Source organism: Felis catus, chromosome B3 (genome assembly GCF_018350175.1).
Source record: "Felis catus isolate Fca126 chromosome B3, F.catus_Fca126_mat1.0, whole genome shotgun sequence".
Classification (NCBI taxonomy): Eukaryota; Metazoa; Chordata; class Mammalia; order Carnivora; family Felidae; genus Felis; species Felis catus.
The window spans coordinates 126,742,745-126,768,234 of NC_058373.1; the positions used below are offsets into that span (position 1 = coordinate 126,742,745).

General features: G+C 35.7%; 2 long non-coding RNA genes across 6 annotated transcripts in view; one reads left to right on the top strand and one right to left on the bottom strand.

The window, feature by feature from the left end:
* The window catches only part of LOC123386161, a 1,074,166-nt gene that overhangs the window by 463,371 nt on the left and 585,305 nt on the right, over positions 1–25,490 (top strand). The window lies entirely within an intron of this gene.
* The window catches only part of LOC123386162, a 66,423-nt gene that overhangs the window by 23,227 nt on the left and 17,706 nt on the right, over positions 1–25,490 (bottom strand). Inside the window, exons 3-4 of the long non-coding RNA XR_006599872.1 lie at positions 11,780–12,022; positions 4,361–4,469 (exon numbers count right to left, since the gene is read on the bottom strand). This is a non-coding gene — a long non-coding RNA (uncharacterized LOC123386162). The remainder of the gene's footprint in view (positions 1–4,360; positions 4,470–11,779; positions 12,023–25,490) is intronic.

Genomic DNA, 25,490 nt, shown 5'->3' on the forward strand with positions numbered 1-25,490 from the left:
TATGGAATGGGAGAAGATATTTGCAATTGACATACCTAATAAAGGATTAGTATCCAAAATCTATAAAGAACTTACCAAAATAAACAGCCCCCCCCAAAAAAATACTCCAGTTAAAAAATGGGCAGAAAGCACGAACAGATGCTTTTTCCAAAGAAGACATACAAGTGGCTAACAGACACATGAAAAATGCTCAACATCACTCTTCATCAGGGAAATACAAGTAAAAACCACAATGAGATACTACCTCATGCCTGTCAGAATGGCTACAATCAACAACTAAGGAAACAATGCATGTTGGTGAGGATGCAGAGAATAGGGAACCGTCTTACACTCTTGGTGGGAATGCACAACTGGTGCAGCCAGTCTGGAAAACGGTATGGAGGTTTCTCAAGAAGTCAAAAATTGGGGTGCCTGGGTGGCTCAGTCAGTTAAGCATCTGACTTTCGCTCAGGTCATGATCTCACTGTTTGTGAGTTCGAGCCCTGTGTCGGGCTCTGTGCTGACAGCTCGGAGCCTGGAGCCTGCTTTGGATTCTGTGCCCCCTCTCTCTCTGCCCCTCCCCCACTTACACTCTGTCCATCTCTCTGTCAAAAATGAAAAACATTTAAAAAATTAAAAAAAGAAGTCAAAAATTGAACTACCTTAATACCTAGCAATTGCACTACAAGGTATTTATCAAAAGTACACAAAAATATTGATTCAAAGGGGCATGTGTACCCCAATGTTTATGGCAGCACTATCAACCTAGCCAAATTATTGATTGTTGAAAGAGCCAAATTATTTATTTATGTTCCATATTATTCATATGTTTATATATATATATAAATATTTATATTTATACATACATCTATATACATGGAATATGTGGTATACACACACACAGTGGAATATTACTCAGCCATCAAAAAGAATGAAATCTTGACATTTGCAAAAATGTGGATGGAACTACAGTGTATTATGCTTAGCAAAATAAGTCAGAGAAAGACAAATACCGTATGATTTAACTCATGTGGAATTTAAGAAAACAGATGGTTATAGGGGAAGGGAAAGAAAAATAAAATAAGATAAAAACAGAGAGGGAAGCAAACCATAAGAGACTCTTAACTACAGAGAATATACTAAGGGTTGCTATAGGGGAAGTGGGGATGGTTGGGCTAAATAGATGATGGACATTAAGGAAGGCACTTATGATGAGCACTGGGCGTGTTATATGTAAGTGATGAATCACTAAATTCTACTCCTGAAACCAATACTACACTATATGTTAACTTGAATTTAAATATTATCTTGGGGGAGGGGGGAAGCAAACAGTAAAGCTTGAAGAAAAAAAAAACAAGAATGATTAGATATTCACTGGCATTAAAGTCTTCTGTAAATGTGCTCTTCAAGGAGAAAGCAAATGCTGATCTGAGCTTCAGTCTCTATTTTACTTGGAGTGTTTCTCCATTCCCAGATTTTTTCACTACTGCAATGTATTTTATAAAGTTAACCATTTGGGTTTTTGTCTCCCTATGTGCCAGAGCAGAGTTGTTACTACTGATGTAACCAATTTGTCATAATGTACACAAATTTAGGTTAATAAGTCAGTAAAAAGATCACTGTTTGGAAATACATTAAGTGTTTCAGGTTTCAGATAAATTTTATTGCATGAAATTAAACCATGGTAACACAAAAGCAATATGAAATAATTTGCTAGTTTCTAACAATATTAAAAATGTTTTATTCATAAAGGTTTAAAGACATTAACAGTAATCAAACAATCCAGAAAACATCTTGTATATAAAATTCTTGAGAAATAGTTATTTACAAAATGACTCCCACTGGTGAAAAACCAGGACACTATCATAATTCAGTTGCTGAACTTCCATGAATTAGATATGACTTAGAGTTCTTTCATCAATAAATATTCTTTATAAATAAAGAGAACTGAATAAAGAACTCTCTTGTTTATATCCTTTGTTCCAATAATTCAGTTTCTAAGAATAAAATCCTAGGGGGATAACTATTTTTTTAATGGTTTATACACAAATAAAACTATTTACACCCAACATAAATGCTTATTTTATAGAGGAAACATTTAAGTAAATTGTAGCATACCCTTATCATGGAATACCATGCAGCTATTAAAATGATGCGTATAAAAAATGACTCTTATAATTTTTAAAGAAGTAGATAAAAATCTTATAAGATTATAACAAGGCTGCACAGTTTTATGTGCAGTATATCAATTATGAAAAGGTGCATAATACTCTGCAATAGAAGGAAATAAATATGTCTTTTTGCTGATGATTGTATTATAAATTATTAAGTTTCTTTTAATACTTTTGTATATTTCATTAAGCCTATATAATACCATTGTTATTTTTTAATTGTTTTAAAAAAATTTTTTAACTTTATTATTGAGTATCTTCTAAGTATAATGAACTGACTATGTGCTGAAAACTTACCATTTTCTTCACCCACTGCTCTGGATTTCTACCTTGTTCAGAAAGCTTGGTTACAGTGCATGATTAGAGAATGCAGAGATTACTTTATTTAATATTTATTCACCCTTTCCATAACTATTGGGAAATAGTTCCAAAATTACTGGAATTTAAAATCTTTTGAAAAAAAATCTAGTTTACTCTGTATCTAAAGAAATCCTTAAGGTGCTTGCTCCTTTGCAGTTAAATAGGACTTATAAAACTGAAGATTCACAGTAATCTTCCATTGGCTGTTCTTTCCAATGAACCACAAATGATTATGTACCAATGTGGTTTTCTTAGGTCACTTACTTACTGCAATAGTTGCTTTAGGTAATACTTGTTCAGAACTCACAGTGTACTAAGGTTTTAAAAATGCATTTTAAACAACAGTTCTTGTCTCCTGAGTTGATATTCCCCTAAGACTAGAGAGCTATAAGGCTTCTTTCCTTATTTTTAATTGAATCTGTCTACTTGTTGCAAAGTGGTTGCAATTTAGAGTCCTGCCTTTCTCAGGCATGTTATTAGGGAACAGATTGTGTTGTTTTCATGACAGAATTGAACTTCTTTCTGAACCAAAACACAATTGAAAACTTTACTGAAATCAGTCCCTGAAATGATCCAGCCCCTCTCCCTCTCCTTCTCCTTCTCCTAAAACTAGGTTCTCACTAATTTCCCAAAGTGAAGCAATAAAAGTAAGTTTTCTGAAATCATTAGGATGGTGCCAGTTTGCCAGATTCAAACAACTCGAAAACGCTTGTCACTGAGCATTTTTATTTTTTCATGCCTGAACCTCAGACAACAATCCATGGTCTATAAGGTTTGCATTGTGATATTTGAGGAAAATCAGATGGGATACATTTAATGGAACCAGAACTGGGAAACCCCACTTCTCAAGTGAGTGGATGGAAGGAGAAAGACGAGATGTTCCTATTAAACTACGATTCTACAAGGGCACTGTTTCCGTTGTTGTAGAACAGAATTTTCTGTAACATATCCTGTTTCTAATGTGCTCCTAAGACTACATAATTCTTGAGGTCCTACCAGTCAACACTCAGGGAGAAAAATGGCTTCTGCTAAACAACCTCCTTAAGACCATCCTGTAGAACCAGAATGCTTGAAGAATAGCCCTACAAGCAAGGGGAATTTTATTAGAAAGAACTTATTCACTTGGAATGAAAATAGTACACCAGAGGCTAACACCACCAATCATAGAAAAAAGAATTGTAGAGTCAGAACTGGGAAGAAATCTAATTTATCTAGATCCTTCTTTAAACTCCAGAGAGGATTGTAATTAATTCAAAGACTGTGAACTGAATATTTCTACTAAGTATAAAGTTGGCCAGAGTGAGTTTGTTCTCCTGTGATTTGGGGTCTAAGGCCATAGATTTTGTAGACATTCAATAAATATTAATTATTAGTAATGATTCCATATTTTCAGTGAAATACCATCCTACCGTACAGTTCTTTCAGTGGCTAATGTAAAACTTTTCTGTGACAACAAATTCTAACATAACTAATGGCTTTCTTAGACAGTAGCTTCTGTATACAAGGTCATATCATGACCACTGTTTTTTCTAGATTTTAAACATTTACTATTAGTTTCCAGTTTTAGTCCATTATTCTCTCCATCCTCTATGAAGTCAATGTCAGTGAAACATCAATGAAACCTGTTTGCTACAAAATATTCTCCTGCACTAAAATGAGGGCATAAAAGGAAAGATGTTATTTATGGTTTTATTAATAAAATTTAAGGAGGCCCTTTGTGACCATTTTAACTGTGTACCCCACATTTAAATTCCATTGTTCAACCATTTCTTATTGCTGTTAATGCATGAAGAAGGACACTTTCAGTTTTAGACTAGACAAAACTATACCTTCTCAAATCATAAACTCACCTATCAACAAATTTGGTCTTCTCAGATGTTTCCTATGTTCTGAATTACCAACTCCGTTCTTTTGCATTTCCTATAGTTCATCATGTGATTGGAAAGCAAGGACATTTGGCTGCAGGTTATAATAAAATAATTGAGATCTATTTGATTATCTTGTAGATATTTCAGAGAAGAAAAACTCATTCAATTGTATTACTTTAAAGAAAACAATGCTCTGAGAATACCTTCAAGAAATAATCCCATCCTAGTATTATCTTTAGCTCATTAAATATAGGTTAGTAATGTCCTGGGCATGAATAATGGGAAACTATTTTAGCTTTCTAGATTGCTATTAACAAGTAGAGATACAAGCCTATCTTTATCTTGATAAGTTATAGTAAAAGTGAAAGTGATAGTTTTGAAAGTGATAGTGAATGGTGATTTCCACTCATGAAAGATTTTGAGGTCTGTAAGCCTCTTTGAAAACCTAGTACTTTTTAAAAATAGATTTATACAATTAGTCTAATTAGGATTGAAAAGTGACCAAGTCTGGCTTAATAGTAGATAGAACCATGCAATTTTGGAGACATATACTATAGTCTCTGCCTTAGAGAGCCACACTGCATTTTAGCATATAAAGGTTGTGAGTGGTCCTGCAGTAAATATGTTAATATACAGTGTAATTTCCATGTTTCATGAATTAAGCATAGAGTTATTTTCATATGCTTCTACATATAATTTTGTAGTCACTTATAACTTAAAGATGTTGCATGAAAGACACTTTATACACAGTATAGTTTCAGTGAGTTAGCACAAGTCTACCCCCATAAGCCTCCACACATATGTTTATAAACCCCTGTAACCAATGAAAGATGTTTCTTGAAAGACAGTTTATACACACTGTAGTTTCAGTGAGTTAAGCATAAGGCTATTCCCATATGCTTCTACACATAGGTTTACAAACAATTATCTTTTTTTATTATCTTTAATTCTAGTTAGCTGGCATACAGTGTTATATTAGTTTCAGGTGTACAATACAGTGATTCAACAATTTAATACATCACCCAGTGCTCATTGCGACAAGTGCTCTCCTTGATTCCCACCACCTATTTCAACCATTCCCCTCACTCCCTTCTGGGAACCATAACTTTTCTATAATTAAGAGTCTGCTTCCTGATTTCTCTCTTTTTTTTCTCTTTGCTCATTTTTTTGTTTGTTTCTTAAATTCCACGTATGAGTGAAATCATATGGTATTTGTCTCTCCCAGACTTATTTAACTTAGTGTTATGCTTTCTAGCTCCATCCACGTCATTGCAAATGACAAGATTTCATTCTTTTTTATGGCTGAATAATATTCCATTCATCCACCACTGGATATACAGGCTGTTTCCATAATTTGGCTATTATAAATAATACTGATATATGAATAGGGGTGTATATATCCCTTTGAATTAGCATTTTTTATATTCTTTGGGCAAGTGATGGCAAATAGATTGCTAGCTCTTACCTAGGTAGGTCTATTTTTAAATTTTTAATGAAGCTTTATACTGCTTTCCACAGTGACTACACTAGTTTGCATTCTCATCAACAATGTAAGACTGTTCTTTTTACTCCACATTCCCACCAACAACTCTTGTTTCTTGTGTTGTTGATTTTAGCCATTCTGACAGGTGTGAGGTGATATTTCGTTGCAGTTTTTATTTTCCTTTCCCTGATGGTAAGTGATGATGAGCATCTTTTCATGTGTCTGTTGGCCATCGGTATTTCTTCTTTGGAGAAATATCTATTCATGTCTTCTGCCCACTTTCAATTGACTTACTTGAATTCAATTGAATTTACTTGAATTTAATTGAAATACACACACACACACACACACACACACACACACACACACTAACTCTTTATTGGATAGGTCATTTGCAAATATCTTCTCCTATTCTGTAGGTTGCATTTTAGTTTTGTTGATTGCTTCCTTCACTGTGCAGAAACTCTTTATTTTCATGAACTTCTAAAAGTTTCTTTTTGCTTTTATTTTACTTGCCTTAGGAGACATATCTAGAAAAAAGTTGCTGTAGACAATGTCAAAGAAGTTACTACTTGTGTTCTCTTCTAGGATTTTAATAGTTTCAGGTCTCATATTTAGGTCTTTAATCCATTTTGAATTTATATTTGTGTATGGTGTAAGAAAGTGGTCCAGTTTCATTCTTTTGCATGTTGCTGTCCCAACACAGTTTGTGGAAGAGACAGTCTTTTTCCCATTGGATATTCTTTCCTGCTTTGTAGAAGATTAATTAACCATATAATTGTGGGTTCATTCTGAGTTTTCTATTCTGTTCTGTCGATGTATGCGTCTATTTTTATGCCAAATCAAAACATACTTTTTGATTACTAAAGCTTTGTTATATAATTTGAAGTCCAGAATTGTGATGCTTCCATCTTTGCTTTTAATTAATTAATTAATTAATTAATTAATTTTTATTGCTTGACTTTTTGAGATCTTTTGTGGTTACGTACAAATTTTAGCATTGCTTGTTCTAGTTCTGTGAAAAATGCTGTTGGTATTTTGAGAGAAATTGCATTAAATCTATACATTGCTTTGGGTAGTATAGATATTTTAACATTATTTATTCTTCCAATCCATGAGCATGGAATGTCTTTCCATTTGTTTGTGTCATCTTCAATTTCTTTCATCAGTGTTTTACAGTTTTCAGAGTTGCAGGTCTTTCATGTCTTCCAGATGCAGAAGTTGGGTTTATTTCTAGGATCTTATTATTTTGTGTTGGATTTATTTCTAGGTATCTTATTATTTTTGGTCCAATTATAAATGGAATTGTTTTCTTAATTTCTCTTTTTAATTTTTTTTTAATTTTTATTCATTTTTGAAAGACAGAGACAGAGTGTGAGCAGGGGAGGGGTAGGAAAGGGGAAGACACAGAATCTGAAGCAGGCTCCGGGCTCTGAGCTGTCAGCACAGAGCCCAGTATGGGACTTGAAGCTACAAACTATGAGATCATGACCTGAGCTGAAGTCAGATGCTTAACTGATTGAGCCACCCAAGTGCTCCTCTTAATTTCTCTTTCTGCTGCTTCATTATCAATGTATACAAATGCAACAGATTTCTATACTTTTATGTTGTACCCTGTGACTTTACTGAATTCATTTATCAGTTCTAGCAGGTTTTTGCTGGAATCTTTTGAGTTTTCTATATATAATATCATGCCATCTGCAAATAGTGAAAGTTTTACTTCTTCTTTACCAGCTTGGATGCCTTTTGTTTTTGCTGTCTGCTGTGGCTAGGACTTCTAGTACTATGTTGAATAATAGTGGTGAGAGTGGACATCCTTGTTTTATTCCTGATCTTAGGAGAAAAGCTCTCAGTTTTCACTATTGTGTATGGTTGTTATGCTTTGTCAAATGCTTTTTTCTAAGTCTACTGAAATGATCATATGGCTCTTATCCTTTCTTTTATTAATGAGATGTATCACACTGACTGACTTGAGAAGACTGAACCACTGTCGGAACCAGGAATAAATTCCACTTGATCATGGTGAATTATTTTTTAATGTATTGTTGTATTTGGTTTGCTAGTGTTTTATTGAGGATTTTTGCATCTATATTCTTCAGGGGTATTGGCCTATAGTTCTCTTTTTTAGGGGTGTCTTTATCTGGTTTTGGTATGAGGTAATGCTGACCTCATAGAATGAATTTGGAAAGTTTTCTTCATTTTCTATTTTTTGGAATAGTTTGAGAGGAATAGTTATTAACTCTTCTTTAAATGCTTGATAGAATTCACCTGTAAAGCCATCTGGTCCTGGAGTTTTTTGGTTTGTTTGTTTTTGTTTTTGATTCAATTTATTTGCAGGTTATTAGTCTGTTCAAAGTTTTTATTTCTTCTTTTGGTAGTTTATATGTTTCTAGGAATTTATCCATTTCTTCTAGGTTGTCCAATTTGTTGGCATATAGTTTTTCATAATACTCTCTTCAATTGTTTGTATTTCTGTGGTGTTATTTCTCCTGTCTCATTTGTGATTTTACTTTTATGAGTCCTTTTTCTTTTTTTCTTAATCAGTCTGGCTAGAGTTTATCAAATTTTCAAAGTATCAGTTCCTGGTTTCATTTATCTATTGTTTTTTTCATTTTTTAAGTTTCTATATCATTTATTTCTGTTCTAATCTTTATTCTTTCCTTCCTCCTGCTAGTTTTAGGTTTTGTTGTTGTTGTTTTTGTCTTTCTAACTCCTTTGCGTGTAAGGTTAGGTGGTTTGTTTGAGATTTTTCATGCTTGTTGAGGTAGAACTGTATTGCTATAAGCTTCCCTCTTAGAACTGCTTTTGCTGCATCTCAAAGGTTTCAGACTATTGTATTTTCATTTTTATTTGTTTCTAGGTACGTTTTTATTTCTTCTTTGGTCTCCTAGTTGACCCATTCATTGTTTAGTAGCATGTTATTTAACCTTGTATCTGCGGTCCTTCCAGATTTTTTCCTGGGACTTGACTTCTAGTTTCAAAGCATTGTGGTCAGAAAAGATGCACGGCATGACTTAAATCTTCTTGAATTTGTTGAGGCTAGTTTTGTTGGCTAATATGTGATCTGTTCTGGAGAATGTTACTCCTCTTCTCCCCACATTTTATTTTTATTTATTTATATTTTTCCCCATATTTTAAGTAGATGTTGTTCTATTTTACATCCTCTTATTTTGTGAGATTCTTGACTGATTTTTTGTTTACAGAAGTATTCATGTTTACTGCTTTTGTGCTTCCTAACTTCTTACTGTCACTTTTCATCTCCCTTTCCACTCAGAGAGCCCCCTTTAATATTTCTTGCAGGGCTGGTTAAGTGGTCATGAACTCCTTTAGCTATTGTTTGTCTGGGAAACTGTCTCTCCTTCCATTCTGAATGATAGCCTTGCTGGATAGAGTATTCTTGGATATAGATTTTTTCCCATTCAGCTCTTTAAATATATCATGCAACTCCCTTCTGGCTTGGAAAGTTTTTGCTGAAAAATACCCTGCCAGCCTTGTGGGGCTTCCTTTGTATGTTACTGCCTTATTTTGTCTTGCTGCTTTAAAATTTTTTCTTTATTACCATACGTTGCGAGTTTAATTATATCGTGTCTTTGTGTGGAACTGTTTTTGTTGAATTTGTTGAGAGTTCTCTGTGCCTCCTGGATCTGGATATGTTTCCTTCCCCAGATTAGGGAAGTTATCAGCTATTATTTCTTCAAGTATAAATTTTCAGCTCCCTTTTCTCTCTTCTTTTTCTAGGACTCCTATAATACAAATGTTATTACATTTAGTGGAAACACTGAGTTCCCTAAGTCTAGTTTCATTTTGCATAATTCTTTTTTCTCTCTTTTGTTCAGCTTGATTACTTTCCATTACTTTGTCTCCTAGGTCATTAATTTGTTCCTCTGTTTCTTCCAGCCTGCTGTTCATTCCATCAAGCATGTTTCTCATTTCATTTATTGAGTGCTTTATCTCTACTATGTTATTCCTTATCTCTGTGTTAAGGGTCTGACTTATGTCTTCCATTCTTTTCTCAAGTCAAGTGAATATCCTTGTTCTCATTGCTTTAAATACTCCATCAGGCATGATGCTTATATCTATTTCACTTAAATCAGTGACCATGGCCTTGTTCTGTTCTTTCATTTAGGATAAATTTATCTTTCTTCTCATTTTTTTCTAAGTCTCTATGGCTGTTTTTTTGTGTTAGGAAGATCAGATATATCTCCTTTTCCTGAGGGCAATGACCTTATGAAGAAGAGGTCCTGTACTGCCCTGTTGTAGAGTGTATCTTGTTTTCCAGGGCCTGGTGCTTCCTGGAGTGTCTCTAATGGGTGCTACATGCACTCTGCTGCTTTGTCCTGGCCACTTTAATCTTCAGGCCAGTCATCTGCAGAGGGTCTCTTTGCTTATTGGTAGCAGTGTTTGGTTCCTGGCCTGAATGTGACATGTTTCAACTAGGTGTGCTCTGATATGCTTGTGAAATGAATTCTGTCACCAGAACTGAGGCTCCACAAAACTCCTGACATGGGAGACCTGGTTGTGAGCATGGTTTTGAGCCAGTCTTCTAAAGGAGGGAGCCAGCTGGAGCACCTGGGTGGCTCAGTTGGTTAAGCGTATGACTTCAGCTCAGGTTATGATCTCACAGTCCGTGAGTTTGAGCCCCATGTCAGGCTCTGTGCTGACAGCTCAGAGCCTGGAGCCTGCTTCAGATTCTGTGTCTCCCTCTCTCTCTCTCTCTCTGCCCCTCCCCTGCTCATGCTCTGTCTCTCTCTGTCTCAAAAATAAATAAAAACATTTAAAAAAATTTTTAAAGGAGGGGGACTGCTAAGCTGGGACTGATGCAAGCAAGACTGAGAAGCACTATTCCACCAGAGCATGGGGCCAGGAGAAGGTCAGGGTGGCAGGGCTTGGTGTAATCAAGTTAGCTAGCAAGTGTGGGCATTGTCCTGGCTTCTGCAGGTGGCCCTGTGCTTATACTGAGGGGTGAGGGAGGAAATGGAGCCAGTCAGTTCCTTTGTTCCCAGACCGGTCTCTCCATGAAGGCTGTCTCTCTGAGATGTGCTCCAAGAGGCACAAATAATCTCCCCATTATGCACCCCAGGCACTCTTCAGGTCACTGTTTCCCTACTGTATGTTTGTGGGTTGTTTGCTTGCCTTCTCTCCAAGAGCAGCATGATGTCCTCTGGGCTCCATCTCAGCCAAGCCGGTTGACCTTTAAAACTCCAGCCTTTAAGCCTCACTGGTTGTCAGAAGTGAAGAAATTTTCCTAGCCAATTTCTGGGGGAGGTTCATTTTCCCTGTATGCTCCCCTAAGTGCTAGTCTGTCTCTTACCCTTCTTTGTGACTGTGGCTCCCTCCCCACCTTGGCGGCCATAATCCATTTCTCTCATAAACCACATCTCCACACTTCCTACCTTCTTCTATGTGACCTCTACCTTTAGTTGTGGAGTTTGTTCTGCCTATCTTCAGGCCAATTTCTGGGGTATTTAGGATGATTTGATAGCTACCTAGTTGTATTCATGGGGTAAGTCAAGCTTAGGGTCCTCCTACTCCACTGCCATCTTCAATCTGTGTTTAACTGTCTTAGCCAGAGAATTCACATTGTTTTAAATCTTTTAACATTTTGTCATAACTATGTTCTTTAGAAAGCTATTTATAAAAGCTTATCTAAGCCATGATTTTTTTTTAACAAATAAAGATAACTGAAGAAAAGATTGGCTATACCTTCTATCCAACATTACAGAATGTTAATGGCAGAAACTTATGTCTACTTAGATATCCAGACACAGATGCATATGCTCATTCATTACTTTGGTCAGCCCCTGTTACTTGTCATTATTCTGTAACTATAAATTAAGTCACCTTTCCAAATACTTTAGCAAATATCATAAAATTATTTTGGGGTTCTGTTCATAGCTACAATTACTGAAAGTATTCACCTTTTAATGATGATATTTTTTGGTACATTAATAACTACATCATGTTGAGTGAGACTGATTGTCCTCCACAACAAATAGTGATACAGTTCTTTTCCAGTGAAATTTTCATAGCATGCATAGCTCGAATATTTGTCTCAGTCCTCACATCTTGAATTAAATAAACAACTTCACCCATATCATCAAAAGTCATGTCCAACCTCTGGGTTTATTTTAAATTTCTGTTTTACACGTTCACAAGGGCCCCTGCAAAGAAACAAACAAAAGAATATAATCTTAGAATTCCTTTCTTTACACAATCAATTAGGATAGTGACACCATTTTTTTTGTCCTCTTCCTGCTTATTTTATAACTCAGACAACTGAGCCAATGTTCCTTTTCCTAAATAAGCCAAATGAAATATAATGAAACCACTCTTATTTTTCCATATTGTGTTGGCATAAATTATGCAGTAAAGAAACCACCCTCATTTCTGAATGAGGGCTCATTTTAGTGAAGCCATTTATATACCTGCAAAATATTCATTTTCTGTAATTCTACCAGATTTCTCTAGAATGCCTACTGTGTAGAGTCACCATGCCTATGGAGATAAAACATACAGGCTCAGCTTTCAAAAATCTCAGAGTTTTAGATGGGAAATAGATAAATAAATAAAATGTGGTATAATAACAGAAGTGTGCACAGGGTGCCAAGAAAGAGAAGAAATTCTAGAGGATTTAATGTCAAGTCTGTGACAAGGAATTGTAGTACCATTTTCCATCTCTTTTTCAACTTTCTTGTTCTGTTTAATGGAATCAGAAGGAAAGGTGATTAGCAAATATGTGATGGGCAGGAATGGGGATGAGTGAATGAGTGAGTGTGTATTAGTAAACTTAACTCCAGTCTGAAAAATATTTGTTAGGAGTAAAAATCAAAAATTTTAATGTCAAAATGATAACTTTATTCCAGGAAAGGTTGGTAGTATCCACAGTCATTTGCTTGCAAATGAAAAAGCAACCCCACCCCTTGAGCGCTAGCCCTCACTGGCAACTTTACAACCCCTATCTGGTGAGATTAACATGGAATGCTTTTTCCTTTCTTGCCTAGAGTACACTCTAGGAATTTCATTTAACTTTCCCACAGACAACATGAAATAGAGAAGAAATCTAAGCAAAGGCTCTAACCCTCTCTCTTGCAGAGTCAGTGAATGAACACTCTGAATAGTGATTCATAGCTGACAACTTATCCTCCACTGGATTTCCTTCCTGTTAAAATTCAGACAGGACCCAGCTGAACTCAAGTAAACTGGCAAGTAAAGTTATAACCTAGATCAGTAAGTTCTGTTTCGGCCCCATGAGCAAGAATTGCTTAACAGCTTTTAAACCATAAGATTCCTAATATCACAGAGAGATAGCATTCTGTTCAGTAGCTAATTACCAGGGAAAATGAACAAGCCTCAGCCTAAGCCATGTAAAACTTTAAAACAAATCATAACCCTTATGGAAAAAGCCCATGTAATGAAGTAGACCTAAGATAGGATCATTTTTTTTCCATCCTCCATGTAGCTACCTAATAACAATAATTATCATATTAGACAACTGGAAAGTACTGTGGTAAAAATTCTTTAACTGCTACGATTGAAACCACATACGCCATTTATAACATTGCTTATCAGGCATTGGTAGTAAACTTCCATGTCTATTCTGAAATCCTGTACTCTCCTTCATCCCCCAATCTGTCATTGAAGTATCTGGTGTTAAAATAAGCAAATAACCAAAAACAGAGCCATGCCAACCACACACTACTTCCTTAAACCACCAAAATGTGTTATATTTCACGGGAAGATGCAAGATCTTCACTTAACGTGTTTTCTCCTATAGAAGATGAGGCAAGCATGGGGAAGGATAGAAAAACGAATTTCACTATTTCGGTTCCAACACAGTGAAGGGGCAGTGAGTAAAATCTGGAAAAGATCAACTTCATCATGGAATTTCAGCTTTTCATGCCACACTATATCCTTTCCCACATTTCCAAGTCTCTATCGTAATTTATAAAGCCCATGAATACTTTATATCATCACATTTCCTCCAGGACCTCTTTTATATTCTATACTATGCTACTGATATTTAACTTGGATAAATAGAGTGTGCTACAGGCATGAGAACTTTGCAGTGGACATCAAGAACATATGCATTCAAATTTGCTCTTGATGCTTAAAGTTTGAAACTGAAAGTAAGGTTACATAACAAAATGCCGTATGTACGGCATTACATAACAAAAAATATGAAAGTGACTTAAGCAATAAAGAAAAATTACTGTTACAAGTTATTGAGGTTAACAGACATCCAGGTCCCAGGTTTTCTTCTATCTTCCATTTGTCCTCAGCATATTGACTTTATAGTAGGTTAGCCCTCATGCTTCCAAAAGGGCTGCTAGAGTGGCAGACATCATATCAGAACACAACTATAACCAAAGCCAGAAAAAATATGGGGCATTTTTCATCATAATTTTTTTTTTACTACACAGAGGAAACAGTTTCATAGAAGCCCCACCCCAGCGGAACTCCCTCTTGTTTAGTGATATTATATCTCATGACTATGCCTAACCAATTACTGGTAAAGAAAATGGAATTCCATATATGACTTAGAATTATCATAATTTGCCCTATCACCTGAGTAGGACCCCCTGCCACAACCTTCCCTAAGTACGTGCCCATGCAAAAGAAATATATAAGCAAAATCAGGAAGCATAAACAAGAAACAGGAGGATCTGTTATTAGGAAGACAGACAAAATTTTCTCCCTACTTCCTCATATGATGTTAAGATACCTTTTATCAAAGCACAGCATTCTACATGTCTTGACTCCTGTGTCTGTGCAGGCATCATCATGTGTTTTTAGTGGGAGAATATAATAGTGCCTTTCTGGAGAACGATCTGGAATTTGTATAAAAATCCTTAAGGGTATATAGATTTTTTTTTTCTTGAGCTAGAAATTCTGTATCTAAAAATCTTATCCTAAGAAAATAATTACTTTTATGAACAAGGTTATGTGAATAAGGCAGTTAAAATGGCATTATCAGTATTATTTTTGCCAACAGTGTTTATAAGTAGCATTACATTGATGTGTACTAGAATTCTAAAAATGTCCTGAAGTATTTGGTATTCTGTGATCTGAGTTAGTCTGAGAACCTAGTAGTATTTCTAATTACTCATGATAGTACTCCTCTGTTGTCAATGTTAGATGTCTGTTCGCATGATTCCCACTATCTTTGTATTACCATAGTGATGACCTTTATGATTTTAGTGGGGACTAGTGTTGGGTGAATGGATCAACAACAGGGGTGTGACAGACTGAATTATTGCCTATACATAAGATTACTCAGGAAAGTAAAGAATTTATTTATTGTGTATACAGCAAAGCTTCATACACTATCATGACACTGCCTCTATCTACCAGTGTTACCAGGAAAAAAAAAAGTAAGAAGTTTTCTTTATCATCAGAGAGAGTTAGAGTCAGCCACTATATGTGTCTCTGCACTTCTACAGTATTATTCTTAACCAAGAAAACACCAAAGATTCCAACTCAATGTTATTTAAAGTATGCGGATAATGTTACCATCCCACTTTGAAATACATCACCTTATAGCTGGGGCATGGACCTGAAGCAAATTACAAATAATATGACACTGAGCAAAAACAGACAATTTCAATATCATTGACCATTAAATTTCATACAAAACCTAGATAAATCCATTTGAAGAGATGTATAATTCAGAATAATCACTTTCTGATTATTCACAAACAAAAAAAATGACCATTTTACTCATGAAATAGAGACAAGACAATAAAAGTGAAACAAGTTTCTGCCTATGAATTATTTCTATGAATGTCTTGTGAGTTTCATGAAGTCTTTTTCTCAGAGGAAAGATGATATAATTATTTAGATCATGAGATATATATTTTTTCCATTCAATTTTGGCTATTACTAATCCAAGAAATCTGGAAAAGTTTTTATAGATCCAAGTTACTTTCACGTAACTCCTAGCCTAACAATAGGAGATCTCAGATTGCTTAGGGACACATTTTCTTTCAGATAAAACAGCATTTTTAGAGAATGCTTCGTCAGATACTTGGCGGTTCCCCTGCCTTCTAAATAAGGGCCTTCCTCAGCATATGTGGGAATTGAGAGATTGCACACACTGGTTAAGCTAGAATTCGAATAGTCAGCCAACATGTGGAAGACATCAGCTCAAGTTATTTCAGTGATCTCACATTGGCAAATATGGTGTTATGACTGTTTCCAGAATAAACAGATCATTCTGCTTGAGTTGTACACCCGTGTGTGAACACATGTAGATACACAGGGATTTGAAGAAAGCAGAGTAATGAAGGCAGAGCAGAAACCCAAGAAAGAATGAAGATATGCATCACTGGATGACTATAATCATACAAGATGACCCACACCATTGGCTCAAATAGTTGAGTCATAAAGATGAGCATTCAGTTAAAGGAAACGTGTGGGAGAGGAGAGTGAGAAAGTGGAGAAAGAATCCATTTTCCACTTCATCTAAATTTCATTCATATGCATGGTGAGCCACACCAAAACTTCAAGAATTTTTAAACTTGGAATCTAAATGACCTTATCTTAAGATTAAATTTGGAAAATGTACAATTGGGTTTGCAGGTGTGAGAAGGGCCAGAATAAAACGCATTGACTGTTTAGATAGCAAATACTGGATTGGCTCTTCCTGAAGGAATTTGGCTGCCTCCTTTTACTGACAAGTTCCCTTATAAATAATATTAATGTGAGAAGAAAGGTACTTGTTTATTGAAAGTCTCTGACCAAAGAAAGCAGGAAATACCTTGGGTATAGCCAAGCTTTGGACATTCTTCAAGGACTCCTGAGAGTCAAGACAGACATTTGGCTTCGGGAAAGTTATTTCACTTTTGAAACATTACATTTGATTTGGAAAATTAGTTACTAATGTTACCAAGACTGAGAAAAAGATATATACCAGCCTTGTTCCCATTCTCCTTTTTAAATATCCAAGTGATATTTAACTGACCTTTCAGGAAGGAATCAAAAATTAAGACTGAAGTTTAAGGATTTACCTGAATCGTGGAAAAAAAACAAAAACAAAAAAAAACCATGGTACTAAGAAAAAGAAAACACATGTCACTCCACTCTCCACCACCACCTACAACCCCCACATTAAGGTCATCCTTTAATGATTTTATATTTCAATCAATCAATACTGTGTCAATAGCTACATGACTTCATCAACAAAATGGGCGTGATGAGATTATCTTAAATTTTTACAATAGAAGTTTGGCCAAAGTGCTTGTCTGATCTCAGTTAAGTAATTCTTAAGGCACAGTCTATCCATGAATTACATATTTTAAAAAAATGCAAACTTTAGTCATAGGAAATTGGATGTGGGTGAGAGGAGGGAATATTTACTTTGTTTACTTCTTTTGAGTTTTATTATTTTCATTATTCTTTTTTCCATTAATATTGCATGAAAATATAATGCAGGAAATAGTAAATACAAATTAACTTGGCTCCTCTGCTAAACTTCTAAAATAAGTAAATTAGTTAATATTCTACTTAGTTGAGTATAAGAGAAACTCAAAATTATAGCCTAAATAAGAGAGAGTATATGTATTACCTATATCAATAAGGGCAAGTAATCCATTACTGCGTTTAAAAACTGACTGTGAAGTCCACAGGGACCCAGTTTCCTTACAGTGTATTATTTCACAACCCACTAGATATGACCAAATTTGTGTACTAGACAGCTAAATGACAATAGAGAAGAAGGGTGCAGGGGAATGGGAGAAGTAGTAAAGGACAAGCACCAATAGTATCTTAAAGGTGATGTAAGAGTGCCTGGGTGGCTCAGTCAGTTGAGCTTCTGGCTCTTGATTTCATCTCAGGTCATGATCCCAGAGACATGGGATTGAACCCCACGTTGGACTCCACAATGAGCATGGAGCCTGCTTAAGATTCATTCTCTCTCTCTCTCTCTCTCTCTCTCTCTGACTCTATCTCACTTTCTCTCTCTCCCCCTCTCCCCTACTCATCTTCTCTCTCTCTCTAAAATAAAAAGAATTAAAAGTTATCAAGATAATATAAGAAACCCACAGTTTATGTCCTATTGAGAATTAGTCATTATCTATTTTGCTAAAAGGAAGGCTGATAAGTTTGTTCATTATTTTAGGTGTCTAAAATTCTGTTATTGTAGAGGAAAGGTACATTGAGGAAGAACTAATTGTTATCAGTCTATCCCATAATAATGTAGTTTGGAAGCCTATGACAAAAAAATCCATGTTTTTCTCTCCAACACCGAATAGAAGGAGCAAGCATGGCCACTACAAACCACCATCTGACACATCAATTAATATTCCATTAGAAAAATAAAAAGGTAAATACAATTTTCACTAGCGAATTTTGAATCTCCATAGTTGAAAAATTCTGAAGAAACAATAAAATGCAATGTAATGTTCACTCTCATCTAATTCTTTCCCTTTCCCCTTGGAGTTTGTGCAGATGGTACACTGGGATACTTCGTTATGTTCAGTGAGGAAGCATAAAAGACTTTCAATGTTCTTAGGATCTAAAACTAAGTTGAAATTCCTATTAGGTCAAGTATGTTTACAAATGACAAATATGAGATTCAGATAGTGGTTAATCAAAATTATATAATTAACACCCATTGATATTCTGAGTATGAAAGGTGAAGGTTTTTTCTACTTTTATGTTTTGACATATTTTTACTGTGAACCGAAGTGTCAAGAGTTTCTAAATTTAGGGGCGCCTGAGTGACAGAGTCGGTTGAGCATCGGACTTGAGGTCACCTCATGATCTCACGGTCTGTGAGTTCGAGCCCCCCCCCCCCCCCCCCGTCGAGCTCTGTGCTGACATCTCAGAGCCTGGAGCCTGCTTTGGATTCTGTGTCTCCCTCTCTCTCTGCCCTTCCCCCGCTCATGCTCTGTCTCTCTCTCTGTGTCAAAAATAAATAAACATTAAAAAAAAGAGCTTCTAGAGTACAAAGCAATAAGGTAACATAAGAGTAAATAAACCAAGAAATGAAAATACAGCTATATTCAGTGTCAAAACTATGTTAAGCTTTTTATCATTAATGTTTGCCCAATGACTATGAAATAGTGGCCAAAGAAATTACAAAAAAAGAAAAAAGAAAAAAAACAGGGAATGCCAACGTTCATTTCTTCTGATGCAAAAAAATGTTAACTGATCTTTTATATAAAAGCTTTCTCATGTGCATAAACACAGTGTTCATAATTTCAAGTTCATCTCAGCTTAGAAGAGTATTGCAACATTCAGGAAAAATAAAATGAAAAACCATACGCTGACCCATATGTGTTGAGTCAAAAAGTCATGGCAAGGTTGGGACCTTTGGGAAGGGTGGTTATTACACTTTTTTAATCTTCTTTCTCACTATGGAGTATTTTCATGATGCTGATTATTATTACTTTAAATGTTCTGTCTTCATTTTTCTTTTGAGTTCTAGTTTCATTTTTGAAATCAGAAAATAGTGATCCATAAAAACAAATAAACAACAAAACCAAATAAGACATAGTGCCTTTTGTGTCAGGCCAGAAACAAATGCGTGTCTTGGAAATACAGGCCCTGGCAAGCATGTTTCATTTCAAATGTGCAGGTTGGGAAAGGTCACTTCATTTACCCAGAGAACAGCATCTGCCTGATGGACTTATATCTTCAAGGGCAAAAACAATAGTAGCATAAACATATGAGGAGCTCCTTCCTCCTCCTGGTTAATTCTATTTACTGTTTTTAGAGACTGGGCCCTCTCAACTGAGAGGAAGAAATTAAGTGTGTCTAAGACTTAAACACCTATCAAACTGTCCCAAAAGACTTTTCTAAGGCTTTGGGATGCCTTAAATTTAGAGTCCTCAAAAGAAATCAAACTAAGCTCAAATAAGAGCTTTTTAAATTTCATATTCCTCTCTATCAAGAAGTAAATATCTTGAGATCATTACTATTTGGTGATGATTCACCGGAGATTCAGACAAGATAAAAATCCCAGAGAGGGTTGGTAGCTAAGGGCTTAAGACAACAACAATTTCCCAGGAGAATAATTTCTTAAATCTGAAAGCAGACATGGATGCCACAACACATTACCCACTACAGTCAACCCCTGTGTCACTTAGATCTATTTTTATAAATTCTGAGGGTAGCTTCTCTAGGATGCTTAAGCCTTTTTTGGGAAAAAAAACTTATGAGAAGATTTGTGCAAAAAACTATAACCTTCACGGATGGAGCTGGCCATAAGACCACAACTGATTCTCAGTGTTTCCTCCTCTGCCATAATTTCTAGATCTCCCCCAGCTTTTCTTCACTCCTTTATTGATCTGGGTGACTTACATCGTTAGGGTGATGTAGATCTGAGCCCTACTCACCATGTTTTTCTTAGGCCATACCTGCTACATTTGTAAATTTACCATCAAAATAGGCAGAAAAGAATAACAAAAAACCCTCAGGTGCATCAGCTGAGAGCCACAAACTTCCCTGCTTGAACTCCTTATGTAACAGAAGTCTTATCTTGCCCTAATTCTAGTTTCTGTGTAGAGAATAAACTACAGGAGGGCAAGGATGAAAGCAGAGAACCCAGGCAGCTATTATTGAATTACAGAGTAGGAAAGAGAATGTGTGTGTGTGTGTGTGTGTGTGTGTGTGTGTGTGTGCGCGCGTGCGCGAGCGCGCGCTCTCGCTCAAGGCCGCGGGGGAGGTGGGGTGGGGGGTGGGGGGTGGGGGGATGGGCCAAGGTGGCAGCAATGTAAATCGTGAAAGGTGGTCAAATTATGGATATATTTTGAAGGTAGAGCTAGCAAGATTTTTTGGTAGAGTGGATGTGAGGTATGAGATGAAGACCACAATCAAGAATGATTATTTTCTAAAACAAGAAAGTCTTGAGGACTCTCTCTTTTTTTTTTTTTTTTTGACAGTGAGCTGCTTTCATGTACCAAAAAATTCATTTTAGAAACAAGGTTATACTCTGTTCTTATAAAATGGGATTCCCACTGTAGCAATGTTTCTAACAATAATACTAGCCATATTTTTTAGAAAAACAGGAGTAAAATCTAGTTAACTAATGTCAGTTCACCTCATATACGGAGTTGATTTGCTAAATTATTTTTAAAGAAAATTTATAAAATAATATTAAAAAAAATTCACAAGTGACTCCAGTAGACTTCTTCAGCTTTATCTCTTACCTCTTCTTTAATCTCATGTTTCCAGTTATCCCTTCTTTTCCAGTAATAAAGAACAAATTATAGTATCTGAAAACAGCATGGTCTCTCTCACCACTATGCAAAACTCTCCATCTCTTAGAACCTTTCTTTAAGATTGCAATGTGATGTTAATTCCTTTATATAATCTTTCCTAATATCCCTATGGCCACTCTTCCCTGAAGTTTTTATGTATCCTGACATGTCTCATGGCATTTTTCTAATTGTAATTGAATTATTTCCATAGATCCAGAGTTCCTTGAAAACAGAGAATTTATCTGATTAGTTACTGTATTCCCAACACCTTGAGCAATTTCTAGCATAAGGAAAGTACCCAATAAGCAGTTATAAACACAGAGATGACTATTACCTCTTACCAAATCAAGTGTGTATCAAACAAATTACTGGAGGTCAAATTTAGAGCAGGTGTCTGAATTTTATAGTTCAAAATAGTCACCTAAATAATTTATTAAAAATAAAGATCAAAAGACCACATTTTCGGAGATGCTGATTTTGTATGTTTGAAGTGGGAGCAGTGATGATTTTCATCACCCAAACTTATTAGACACCCTGGCCTAGAGGTCTCAGGAAAAAGAATAAAGAACCAAACAAATAAAACTTCTCCCATTCAACCATGTAAAATAGTATGATTGACAGTTGGAATTATGAGGGAAAATCATTATTTTTATTAAATCATTATTTTTATTAAAAGTCACAATCTACTTACAACAAAAAAGCTAACAACAAACTAGAGCTAGAATTGAATTGCATTGTAACACATAAAATGTAAACCAACTTCACATTCTTATACCTATAAATTTAAGAATCTTTATTTTTGAAAAGTTGATTTAGTGGAAGTTTATTGAAAATTGTTGTTTGTTATTTTTTAGCCATTGAAGAGTTCAAAATTGTATGAAAGATTTTAATTGCTAGACTGCTGCTCGGTGTATTACAGTTGAGATTTTGTTTTCTATAATTGCACATTGAGACAAATTTTTTAAATGACATACAGTTTCAAACTCCAAAAGATAACCTTTTTACATAGGAATCAGATATATTTCCATCAATTCCTCTTTTTTTATGGTAAAGTATATAAAAGGCAGCATTCTCCAGAAAAACTTCTAACTTGATTTCTGTTAAGCTTGAATTCTTTCTCTTTTGCCCTTCTAAGAAAGAAAATATTTTTTTCTAGAGGAAAACATTCCTAAAACTGGGATGTTTTTCAAATCTATCTTTGAACAGGAGAAGTACTGACAAGCATAACCATCCAAAGTGAAAATACCTTGAAATATACGAGCCTCTTCATTTTTCAGCAACGGAGTAGACACAGAGCTGAGGTGTCTCCGGGGAAAACTGAAATGCTGTGTTAATATTTTTATTTCTTTAGTATCAGTCAGTTCTAAGCAAATGGCCATCAGGCTTTAAGTTAACTTTAGTACACAAAGTGCCAGCTCTAAATGTAATGTCTTCAGGCATTAAAAAAAAAATACCCCAAGGAAATTTTTCTTCAAAAGAACAGATCTCACATTTTACCTTCAATTATGCAAACTACCTTGAATTGCCAATAAATTAAAATTAACCTGTAAATATGTGGACAATTGGCTGGAGCCTCTCAGATATCAATGTCATCCTAATTCCTTTTCAGGTGCATTTTGTTCTCCTGCCATACATTGGCAGGCCCATGCATCTGTCTTTAGGCAAGCAATCATTTAGTACATGCCACACTCATACATTGCTGTAAACCCCAAGTAAGTAAATGAGAAATAGGAATAGAATTTATGATGAATCTTCAAGTTCCTAATTTCATTTCTTTTGGTTTATCATGGCAGGCTTCAGATGGCTTTCCTGCATCTAGTTTCTCCCTAATTTATTTCCTCTTTTAGCCATAGGCAGATTAATCTTCCTGAAACTTCACTTTGATCATGTCACCTCATATTCCAGAATCCACATTACTACCCATTGCTTATAAACCAAAGAATATGCGAGATTATTTCTTGGCTATGCCTTTAATCACACCATCTATTCATTCATATAATGCATTCTTATTGAACCTCAATTGCGGTTGATTAAAAAACATGGCTACAATATTTTGCAGCCCCTTTCATCAAGAAATAGAGATGGTTTCCCCATCCCTTGAATCTGGGCTAGTGACACAACCTGCTTTGATCAATTCATGAAGTAGAGTGATACTGCACACTTCTAAGGCTGGGCTTTAGAAGCGTCACAGATTCTGTCATCACCCTCTTGGAATGTGGCCCAGAGAGCACAACATAAGGAAACCAGTCTAACCCACTGGAGGTTGAAAGACCACGGAGGAAGTATGAGGCATCTTAGCTGACAGACAGTACCGATTGCCGATGCATGAGTGAGGTCATTTTGGACTTCCAACTCAGGTAAACTTCCTCCTAAGTGCAGCCACAGGGGTAAGCCTAGGGGAGGCCAGAAGAAGGACTGCCCCCTCCACCCCCCAAACTGTGATGATACTAATAATGTAATACTGTGTTAAAGCACTAAGTACTTGTTGTTAACTGTTGGTAGTTTGTTATGTAGCAAAATAGTTGATACGGTAAGCATGTGGTAGATATATTTTTAGGTGCCGGGTAGTCATTAATAAAAGAAAAAAAAAAGAACCTTGATTACAGTTAAAGCCTAGCAAGCAGAGAATGGCAAAAACAAATAAATACATGCACAAGAAAATACCATATCAAAGCATATCAAGCAGTGATAGATTTTGCATAGAGACTTAAAACAGGATGTAAAAGGTACAGATCAGAGGTAATGGGAGCTCATTCTAGGATGATGTAACAAATCAGAAACCCAGTATTACACCAACCTGTAAGAATTTTGGGTAGTTGGCATTTGGTTCTCTTGTTTGTTCAGTTTGGTTTGGTTTGCTGTGCTTTTAATAAATCTGAATACTTTTAAGTGGAACATGCCCTCTCTACTTAGATAACAAGCTGCCCCAGTCCTGGTATCTTCTGTCTAGATTCTTCATGCATTTCTTATCCATCCTATCCTGAGTATGCCTTGCATCTTAAATTCTTTGGTTGATACGATTCTCCATACTCGGGCCAGGGTGTTTCTTTCCCTCTGCCTCCAACAGCTCTGCTCATCCATTAAAACTCAGTTCAAATCACATTTGTTTCCATAAAGCCACCTTCTGTTTCCCTAAGCCTACTCTCAAAAGTGTATTCCCTCTTCAAAATTGTAAAAACGGAGATCTCTCTCAGTAAAGGGCATAATACCTATTCTGGTAGTTCTGGTGAAGATTAGAGATAATTTATATAAAATGTTTAATGTAGCTCTTGGCACAGTTAAAATAAATGATGGAAACTATCCTCATAATCCTCATCAGCATCAGCATCAGTGCTTTCAGCATTGTATTTAACTCTTCACTCGAATATAATTTATTTAGGGCCTTTAAGGCACAAGTTATGGTACTAGATGCTAGGAAGACAGAAATGAGTTGTGCTCTATCATGTTATCCGTCATGGGTTAATGATCATAATCCATGCAGCACTTAGACCTGGATGTCTGGAGCTTATCCTGAGCCCAGTGCTTTGGAGGATCCCTACCCAGCGCTCTCCCAGTCATGGTACTTCCCATGAGGCCAGGAATCCACAGGACCAGGAAATATGCCCACCCAATACACCTCTTCCAGGCCAGTGCTTCTCAAACTATCTGTGGTGAAGAACTCATTTTTATTGTGCCCTCTAATTTCCAATTGGCTGTGGAGAAATGCTTTTATAAAATATATTAGAAATTAATTACTGGGGAAATTAAATCTAAAAAGCTAGCTAACATATAAAATGCAACCCCCATTTTTTTTTATTCAACAGAAATTAGTTCTCCAAATTGCTACAAAAGTGTCTAAAACACTTACATCAATTATGCCCTTTTGTTGTTACAAACCAATAACATTTTTCTTTTAAAAAAATGTTTATTTATGTTGAGAGTCAGAGAGTAAGGGAGGGGCAGAGAGAGAGTGTAAGAGAGAATCCCAAGCGGGTTCTGTACTGTCATCATAGAACGTGATGCAGGGCTCAGTCTCACAAATTGTGAGATCATGACCTGAGCCAAAATCAAGAGTCATACACTTAACTGACCGAGCCACCCAGGCACTCCCAATAACAAATGTGTTTCAAACTAACAGTAGTCTGCAGGATGCATTTTAAGTAGTCTTGTAATAAAAACTGTGTTCCTAGGACTCCAGAATTCCATCCCCACATAAGCAAAACGTAGTAAGTGTCAGAGTTAAGTAACCATGGTGGAAAGGCAAAAAGTGAAATGAATTTAGGAATTATTACTGAGATGGAAATGGCAGGATATCAATTATAACCCATAATATTTGACTCTTATTATTTATGTTTTTAATATAAATATTTTTGTGCCTCTCAGATGTGGCAGAATTGACACGAATATGTGCTTAGAGCAGCACTAGTATAATTAAGAGCCTCAATGCAAA